A 10,954-nucleotide genomic window follows, 5' to 3' on the forward strand; every position below is an offset into this window, starting at 1 on the left:
AAATATGCATGTTAGGAACATTCTAATTTTGGTAGCCATGGAGGAAGGTTGAAAATTATTGATTTGATTGAATTAAATTGCTTGGAATGATGTTTGATAATTATATTAGAGTTAGATGTTGATTTGTGTATGTTAGATAAAGTGATGGATTGTTAGGGTTAGGGTTTTGAGATTTAATTGAGGGTTTAATACTTAGATGTTTAAATTAAATTCTAATGGTCAATTAGTGACCATTTGATGAATTTTGACCTTAAATTAGAGACCGTTGTGGTATTGAAATTGAAATGGTATGCTGCCTTGAGTGGCCCTGCAGGTCTGGATGTGAGTCCAGTATGTTTGGGCAGCTATAACTTGAGTTGTATAGGTTCAATTGGTGCAAGGCTAATTGAACATGAAACTAGACACATAATAGCACAACTTTGGTGAAGAAACCCTGCCCAGAAAACCAAACCAAGTTAACCTAAAAGTTACCCTAATCCGAGTGACTTACATTCTGCCTGGGCAAAATGACCAAATGAATAGTGTTCATTCATTTAGTCATAGCTCAGTGTAGAAAGATCCAATTGATATGAAATTTTACCAGCAGAAAGCTGAGACATAGCCCTACAACTTTCATGAAGAAAACAAATCCAAGTTTTGACCATAACATGTCCAAAAACTGACATGCACTCAGTGTATAAAAACTGCAGAACTGGTTCTGTCCAGAAAATCTGGAAAATTTGCAATCCGGTCAGTTATGGTGTTTAGGCCATAAGTTGAGCTACAAAACTCCAAATGGAGTGATTAAAAAAAAAGAAATGTAACTAGATACAATAAGGAACAACTTTCATGAAGACAATGTTATCAAATTCATACCATACAAATGACGAATGGAACAATAAACTTAGTGCTTGAAATTTGAAAATTGTGAATAACTAACACTAAGCTTTGAAATGGTATTGGCAACCAATACCAACAACTTTAGAATGCAAAATGTGGTATCTTGGTGAATTTAAGTTCAATAAATTTATTATGTATAAAAAAAGTCAACAATTTGAGTGAATAGTAAGGTAAATAGTAATACAAAGACACAAAGTGTAAGAACTAAATTGGTAGATGAAATTAAGGCATGAAAATTGAAATTCATGAAATATTCATGGATTACTTGGAATAGGTAATTGAGATTTATACTCCCAACACTAGTGGAATTTATAATATATTAGCAAAACAACTTGAAGTATGAAATGTTCTTTACATGAATGGATTGTTAAATGTATAAATGAGATAAAAGTGCCATTTGGGATTTAAGTTCCCATCAAGAGAGAAAGGAAAAATGTTTTGAATACAATGGTACATGTGAACCATTGTTTAGAATTGTGATCAATATGAATAACATAATGAATGAATATATAAACCATATTAATGTATGAATGAGATATTAGTTCTCATTATTGTAGAAAGAAAAAGTACTTTGAGTACAATGGTATAAAAGGATAATTGATGTGAATTGTGATTATATAAATGATCAAATGAATGTATACATTATAATTGAAAATTATTATAAAATAATGAAGTCATAAAACATAATATATTAATATTTAATGATGTTATGTGCCCTTGTATTGCCTAGACATGTATGTCAGATTGGATAGTTTGGCATGCAAATAGGGTATTGTTTTAGCAGTACTGCGAAAGACTTTATGCCTGTATTCATGACTTTATGCCCGCATTCATGGCTTTATGCCCGCACTCATGGCTTTTATGCCTGATTATGTGTTATCATGGCTTTTTAGCCATACTGACTGCATACGTGGTTGACGTTCTGCGTCCCATGGTATGACGGCCCGAGGCACTGCGGTGTCCAGTGCCAACGACCCGTTATCCAGTTTAGTCAGCCTGTCATAGGTTACCTGAGCAGAAAATTTTATTGAAATAAGTTAAAAATATTAGAAATTAAATAAATCAGTGAGAAAAATCCAAAAGGTATTAAACTGGTATTAAGAATTTAATTATTATGAAATGATCCACAACACATAGAAAATATTAAGAGAGTAAATGAAAGACTAGCAAATAAGCATAACGTAAGTAATTATTAGAAATGCATCCTCCATAATAATATAAACATAAACTAAATATTTAGATTTATTTGTACATTATATAAATGATAATTGTAAACTTATGACAGAAGAGATTCTAGAGAGCAACATAAATGACGGCAAATATACTGTATGACAAATTTCATATGAACCCAGTAAAATTCTTGAGTATAGAAAATATGCTCCAATTATTTTTATTTGTATACATTATTTCTTATTATATTATTACACCACTAAGCAGCAATGCTTAGCGCAATGGATTTGTTTTCCTCACGCAGGTACTGAAGTTAAAGCCCAGCGAATACTAAACAGAAATTTTGGAGTCTAATCTGTAGAGTGTTCAAGGTTGTCATCTCCTCAGCAATGCATGTAGATAGGGCCCATATAGATCATATTATGTATTTTGTACATTATAATTAGTTATCATTTGTAATGTAAAACTATGAATTGTATGTTGAAATATAGATTATGGAACTGTAATTAATTTGTAGATCATGTAAATTATGAATTTATGTAATCAGTCTGTAAATCATGTAAATTAATGAAACTTGAGAACTTATATATATAAATTATGCATGAATGCAAATGCATAGAAATGAATATGAAATTGAGATATATGAATGAGATGTGAATAATGAGAATAATTGATGAGATTTTTATTATAAAATATTATTGAAATTTTCAAATAGGTTGTCGCAAGGTATTTTGCGGTCGCCTGGACGAACACTCATCGAAGTGGGAAAAGTGAGAAGTCGCCACTTTAATTTTGAGGGAAATTAAAGAAAACCATTTGCACAAAAAAAAAAGGTAAATTAAAAGAAACCACTTAAAAACAGAGATTCTAGGTTCGGGGTCTATATACGGGCGGGGAAGGTGTTAGGCACCCCGTCTCGTCCCTCTCTGAGGGTAAACAGATTTAACATTATGCTTTTTGCTAATTGAAATCGATAGTTAGGGGGATAGAATGATGATGTTAATCCCTTGGATAAAGGGAATGTTTGATTTTTCACTAGTTCGGGTCGCCCAGATACATAAGTACGTGAGACGACCCTTAGTGAATTGGTGTTGCGCAGCAGTTTTGGTTTAAGGGATTACTTTGCGTATCGTGTTGTTTGAATTTAAGAGAGTCCGGGTAAAAACCTCCCCCGATCTCTAGGGGTGATCTGTTTAAAGTTTGAGTAAGGGATCTCGGATAAGAACTCTCCTCCGATCTCCACATATTTATTAAAATTTTGATTGAGAATCGGATAAGAACTCTCCTCTGATCTCTTTAAATTTGTTGTTTTTAATGGAGGATCTCAGATAAGGACTCTCCTCCGATCTTTTTAAATTTGTTATTTTTAATGGAGGATCTCGGATAAGAACTCTCCTCCGATCTCCGCATATTTATTAAAATTTCGATTGAGAATTAGATAAGAACTGTCCTCCGACCTCTTTTATTAAAAATTTTGATGGAGAATCGGATAAGAACTCTCATCCGATCTCTTTAATATTTATGAAAATTTTGATTGAGAATCGGATAAGAACTATCCTCCGATCTCTTTTCATATTTATTAAAATTTTGATTGAGAATCAGATAAGAACTCTCCTTCGATCTCTTTTATTAAAAATTTTGATTGAGAATCAGATAAGAATTCTCCTCCGATCTCTTTAACATTTATGAAAATTTTGATTGAGAATCGGATAAGAACTCTCCTCCTCTCTCTTTTCGTTTAAATGAGGATCGGGTAAAAACTCTCCCCCGACCTCTTGAGATTTAATTGCAATCGTATGTCGTAAAGACCTTAGACTAAGGGTTCTGACATCCGAGGACGCCGAGAGCCCGAACAAGGCTTCTCTTAATCCGTTAGTACTTTATAACTATGTAGGGGATACAAACTAAGTTTCTTTCCGATCTCCTATGTGATTGCCTTACCAATACCTTTTGATAGGCAATATCCAATCTCTTCCGTTTAATAACCGGGGATCCGATCTTACCTCGATCCCCCACTATACCAAGTTATCTCCTAAGCTAGTCTAGTGGTTCGACTTCATAATTTTCTTCTGATTTATTATCCAAACTTTTATTATTTTGAAGAAACTTTCGTGTTGAGATACAGCTACCAACATTTTACCAAACTACCTATACGTTACTCGGGACCAAAACACCTACATTTGAAGGTAATAAAGGCTAAAAAAGATAAATGACATGAACGGATGAACAAAAGGTAAACTCAAGAGGATAACCACCTTCGTGGGATTCTTAATATAACATAAACTTGACGAAAATTATGAGCATGGAAACAAAGAAAATAAATATAAAGAAGATGAGTGCTTGGTAAAGCAACGGTCTAAACACTTACCTGTAGGGAGTTGAATCTGTTGAACCAACTATGGAGTCACAAATATAGGAGACCTGCGTGCTAATAGTATGGGGACTGAGGCTTGCCTCGTAATGAAGAGTATCAAGTTAAAATGCAGTAGAACCGAAATGAAAATAACCAGGCTTGAATGAGATCGGGCTTATAGAATAAGGGTGGATATAAAGATGATGAAAACAGAACTGAAACTAAGAGAGGGTATCATAGAGCAATGAACCAACTGAAAATAAAGAGTTCAGTGTCCAACACTCCTTCCAAGAAAATACTTTAGAAAACTGGTTTCTGAAGTTTTTTCTAGCTTAAAAAAAGAGTAGAGTAGCAAAACTGAATTAATTTTCAGAGCCTTTCCACTATAATCACCACCCTTTTCTTTTTGTTCTCTTTCACCAACAGTTTTCATGCAGGCATTTATAGGGAATGGGTGCTCTCAATAAAGGGTCAGGATTTTCTTTGAAGGAGATGGAAGGTTTGGATTTTAAAGGACATGATTTGATGCCTGAGAATTGAAGAGAATCAAAATGAATGGCTGAGATCTTATTCTGAACATTTGTCCTTTTTCTTTTCTAATCCAACGGTCTAAAACCCTCTTATCAAGGGAGATCTGAGGGCCGGGAATAAAAGGCGCCACTCTTGTCGTCTTCTATTTGATCCAAGGGCTCTGGGTTTGTCCTTACAAGTAAGATCAATGGTGGAGATCGAGATGTACAGGACTGTCATGACATATCCTGACACCTGTCAGCAATGTGGGCGGTTCTGCAAATGAGGCGTGCGGAGGAGATTTGATCTCGTCTGCAATGCTTTAACTACCTCGACTCTGATTATGACGACAGTCATTGGAAGTTTGTCCTGTTCTCTTTGCTTCCCGATCTCCCATCCTTTCTGCTTTTTCTAATACGATCTTTTTCCGATCTCTCATGCCGGGCCCTTCTCCCGATCTCTCTTATTCCAGAATCCTCTCTTCTATCCGAGCTGGTTCAGTCAAAGCATTTATTCCTTCGGTTATCGAGGCATCCACTTCGTTTTTCGCTAGCAATAAATGCTCAGACATTCTCTATATATATACCTTCAACGGGACATCCTTTTCGCATTTCATTTTCTCCTCTTTTTGCTTCTCGCTTTTCCTGTTCTAACCGCTCCGGCAACAATCCCGGCCATGGTAGCTGCTTTTGATCTTTTTTCGACTGTTCAATTTGTTTATCGACTGAAAATTTACAACCCCGATGATCAGAAAATCACGATAGCTACCCCTGATGATAGTGAGAGAACCAGACTAATTTACCGATCCAGATCGAGAATATCGATCGTGTTCATCTCGAGTCGGTCAACCGATATGATCGGCAAATCGATTTTGGGCGAGAAGACTGCTAATTTTCCTCTCATCTTTGGTGACTGCCCTTTGAAGTTCACTTGGCTCCTCACTACATCGGATGTCCCGACAGCGGCTCGGTTCCGAGCGATAACATTGACAATGACCTCTCTTATCCTCATAAGAGTCATAATCACCCCATCTGAGCTGTACATCTATCCAGTGTCGATGGCTGGTTTCCTGATCAAACACATCTTTTGATTCAGCCATGAGACTAGGCTTTGACATAGGTCTTTACTAGGTAGGATGTACTGCCGATCTCTTGAGATCGCCTAAATGATGTAATCTGACCTTTAATGTAATCCGATCTCTTGAGATCGCCCAAATGATGTAATCTGACCTTTTGGAAATGAAATTTTATTTTGAAAATTATCATTGCATTGGTTACTTTCCGATCTCTAATGTGTTTATCCGATCCAATTCCTGACTGAATAGACCTTTGCCGATCTGTGATTGTAAACATCTACCTTAATCTCCTGATCTTTACCCGGCCGATCTCCCCTTACTTATTTATGGAATTTCTAGAATATTCTTACGACGTGTCAGAAAAACTGGCAAATCTCGCTAACCGATGCGCCGCTTGGGATACTGTGAGCATTAAATGCTCAGACGGGTATAAATAGGGGATGGGTCAGCCAGTTGCTCCCTTATGTCATTTTCAGCATCTCGTGAGCGATTCCAGAATCCTCTCATTTTTTCAAGTTCTTCCAACACTGATCACATTCCGGTAAGGGTTTTGATCTTTCTTTTAGTTAAATTTTCTCTTTTCTTTGAAAATGAGCGGTGCCGAGGGTCAGAGAGCAGCGAGCCCCCCTTCTGTCCATGTCTCGTGGTCGTCAGATGAGGTTGAAGTGGTCGGACCAAGCGGGCGATCTGAACCTCCTACAACCTCTGTTTCAACCCGTGATCAAGCGGCACCCTCAAGACGAACGCATTCCTCAGGGAGAGAGAGCCTTCTCGTGGATGAGCTGCCATTCATCCTTCAAGAAACCGATCTTCAAATGATTAGCCAAGAATACAATCTTCGGACTGACCATACGAGCTTATCAGATGCCGTGACGATCTCCGAGCCGATCATTTCTTTGAAGAAAATGATATGATCATGGTATACGAAGAGCAATTAAAAGCCGGGCTACGGTTTCCTCTTGATGACTTCTTTAAGGAAGTTCTGAAATTCCACCAAGTGTGTATAGCCCAAGTACATCCGAACTCATGGCAAATCCTGGTAGCCTTCAGAGGCCTCTGCCGAGCTAAGGGACTCAATCCTATAGTGAAGGTATTTGCCGAGCTACATAGGCTAACTCGTCGAAAGGACGACGAGTACTGGTTCTTTTAGGCAAAATCGCACTGTGGGCTCTTTACCGATCTGCCCTCCTCGCTGAAGAATTGGAAGAATTGCTTTTCTATTCTGAGGAGCAAGATCCCGTACGGTTTTAAGGGTTTCCCACATAGCTGGTTGCATCTGGGCCCATCACTCCCGAAGCACATCGCCCTGAGTAGGGAAGAGGGTGCAATGGTGATGGAGTTAAAGGATCAGGCGACCAATCAAAAGTTCTCCTGTCTAGATGCGGTGACGGCCGAACTGCATCATTGGATGATGTGGCTGGTTACCGGGGAAGAACGCAGGCTTCAACTCTCTGACCTCGGCTTCTGTACTTTCTATATCTCTAATCTCTGAGCCTTAGCGAACTCACTGACTTTTCTTTGTGTAGGCATGGCAAGCGGTAAGGCTTTTAAAGAGAGCCGAAAGCGGAAGAGAGAGGTCTCTAAGAAAGTGCTGGAGATGAAGCACGCTGAGGCCTCTCAGACACCTAGGCATGATCTAGGGGAGATGCAGGGAGGTTCGTCCCAGCCCTTGGGACCGCTGATCCCTGAAGTAGAAGTGGTTCGGTCTCTTCCTCGACAAGAAGAGCAGCCACCACCTCCTCCAGTTGCTTCGAGTGCGGAAGGGGGTCCTTCCCAACCTACTTCGAGGACACTCTCCCGCGGCGCTCAGGTGTTGATTCACTCCTTAGAGAAGAACATAACTGTTCGTGAGAATCCGGGTTTGGCTAAGGTTTTAGGGGTCTCCATCTGCCTTCAGGAGGATCGGAATAGGCTGACCCCAAACAGTCTCGACGATATCCTGACCCAGACTATGAGCCTGAGTGTGGAGAGTTTGGTGAACCAACATATCATCCAAGAAAAGGCTCATCATTTAAAGCAGGAGATCCAAAAGGTAGGTCGGGAAGCAGCTTCCGCCTGAGCTCAACTTTCATTCGCCTGAGAGTATATAGCTGAAATTGAGGGGCGGACGAAATTCTATGAAGATAAATTGGCCGAGCAGACTCATGTTCTCGAAGAAGCTCGGGCGCTCCGAGCTGCTGATGTCACTCGCCTCACTGCAGAACTTAGAATGAAAGAAGAAGAGGCAGTGACGAGGGAGGCTGGTGCTTATGTGAACGCCCACGGGGACCTTTTGGCCCAGCTCAAGAAGCGTTATCCTGAGGAGGACTTTTCCTGGATGGTGGACCTGGCTCCCCAAGACGAAGAGGATAGCGAGGAGGAGGCTGAGGGTGATAGAGAGGGTAAACAAAATGTAGAACAGGCTGGGGGTGATCCTCCAGTCGAATGACTTGTATTTTTTTATTTTGAAATGAAATGAAGTTCTTTCTTTTGTTCAATGAATTGATGAGATCGGAAAGAATCTAAGTTGTACAAGCGCCTGACTGTCTGAGCCAATTAGAACATTAAACTTAAAAGTGATTATTAATCCAAGTATAAGAGGCCGAAAAAACATTGTAAGCATAAGATCGTCTGAGAACAAACACCGAACGGGACTTAAGATTATTAAAATTGGAAACCTGATTTGAACACTTAAGATCGGAAGCATCATTAAACCGGATTAAAACCTTAACTTTATTAAGCGATTATCCATAAAATTTTAAAAGGGAGATTGGAAATAGAACTGGATGGCACGAAGACCTAATGTTGGTTTGATTTCTTTTGACGAGAGATCGGAAATATGATTAACTGGCCAAAAGACTTAATAAATGGTTCAAGAGATCGGTAAGGATTTGAGCGATACGGAAACTTGGTATTGGTTCGGTTTCTTTGGAGAGAGATCGGAAATGTGATCGTCTGGCAAGGAGACTTGGTGTCGGTTTAGATCCCTATGAAAAGAGATCGAAAATGAATGGAGACTTGGTGATGGGAATCGATTTCAAAGTTTATTGATTTCGGGGATCGACCAAAATATGGTATCGACACAGGTGAATAGTAAAACACATCAAACGATAATAAAATAAGGGAAACTCTGTTAGTTTCTCCATCGAAAAATAATTGATATTAAATATAACTAGAACAAAATTTTTAAAGAAATAAAGTAAGATAAGTTAGGGTGCTCCGACACCGAATGTAGCACTCCTTGCTCGGCTACACTGTAGTCGGGTGAGGGGTGCTACAGAGTTGGCATGTCACTATTTTCATTGTTGGTGGAGGGTAACGAGGACATGCAGTGGAGACCAATGAATACAGGATTTAGAGAGAATACATGATTTAGAGAGAATAAAGTGGTGAAATATAGAAAATTGAAGTTTTCACATTTTGAGTACGAAGGTGAGTAGGTAATGTAAGCTCACAGACATTACAAAATGAAGTTAGTCCCAAAGAGATGAGATATAATATGAAAAAAAAAATACATGAATTGGAAGTAGAGGCGTAAATAAACCAAACTGTTCGTGAGCTAAACTCGAGCTTAGTAATATTTTGCTCAAGCTCGAGTTCGAGCTTGGCTCATTAAATAGGTTTGTGATGTGACTCGTTAAACAGGCTCTTGAGCTGACTCATTAAATAGGTTCATGAGTAGACTCGTTTATAGACTTATTTGTAGGCTCGTTTACAAAAACATTTATACTAATTATTGCATATCATAATGTTATAAATACAACTATTTTGTTTATAATTATTTAAAAAATAATATATTATTTAAAAATATGATATAAAAAATATATAAAATATATTTATAATTATATAGTTATTCGTACTTTAGATTTTTTTTTTTTACAAAAATAAGTTATTTTTATATGAGAAAAAAAATTAGAATATTAGATAATAAATACATACAATTTATTTTGTACTATTTAATCTATATTAAATTACTAAATAAATTAAAATCACATACTTTTAGTGTTGGTGTGATTTGAAATATGAAGCATATTTCTCTCTCCCTATTCCTCTTCTATCTAGATTTTGAACTTCAAAATATTAAACTTCAAAATTAACACCGACTTTGTCTTTATTTGTAGTCTTTTTTCCTCCCAATTTCTTTGGCTAGTTTTCTTTTATGTGAACTTTAAACTTTTAAAAGATTAATATTCAATTTTAATACTAAGTTATCTATCCATTATTATTACTCTTCTCCCTCTCTAAGCACTTTTTCTTTATGCATCCTTTAAAATTTTCTCAACCTTTTCCCTAAAAATTAAATTGTTAATATATTAAATTTAAATCATAATACTATTGAATTTAGTTAAGAGCCATGAAATTAAATTATGTGTGTGTTATACATATATACACTTATGTAATTGAGTTTATTATAATTATTATTGATATATTAGTATCATATAATATCTTGTATTTATATCACATAGTAATTTTTTTTAATTAAATCATAATACTATTGAGTTTAGTTAGGAGTCATGAAATTAGATTGTGTGTGTATATATACACTTATGTAATTGAGTTGATTATAATTATAATTAATATATTGATATCATATAATATCTTGAATTTGTATCACATTGTAACACCCTCATACTAAGTAGTCCTGTACATTCTACTATTCCGGTGACTAATGTCTGTCTGGACAGTTAGAATATCTAGAATTATACTTAAATCACATAGAGAAGCCGTAAATAAAATTGATAAAAATCAAATGAAGTTGGATAAAAATAAAAGAAATGGAGCACCAATAGGTTAAATGAGCGTAGGTCACAGCGATAAGTGACCAACATGCGAAGTGACTGCGAGTCCAGCTACTACCCTAAATTTGTGTGGGACTCCATGAAATTCTTAGTTAATGGATAATTTCGAAACTATTGGGAGCTAGAAAATTATAAAAATAAAAAGGGAACAAACACCATCAAGTGAATCAGAACCTTAGAACTCATCGG

The sequence above is a fragment of the Hevea brasiliensis genome, chromosome 5 (assembly GCF_030052815.1).
Source record: "Hevea brasiliensis isolate MT/VB/25A 57/8 chromosome 5, ASM3005281v1, whole genome shotgun sequence".
Classification (NCBI taxonomy): Eukaryota; Viridiplantae; Streptophyta; class Magnoliopsida; order Malpighiales; family Euphorbiaceae; genus Hevea; species Hevea brasiliensis.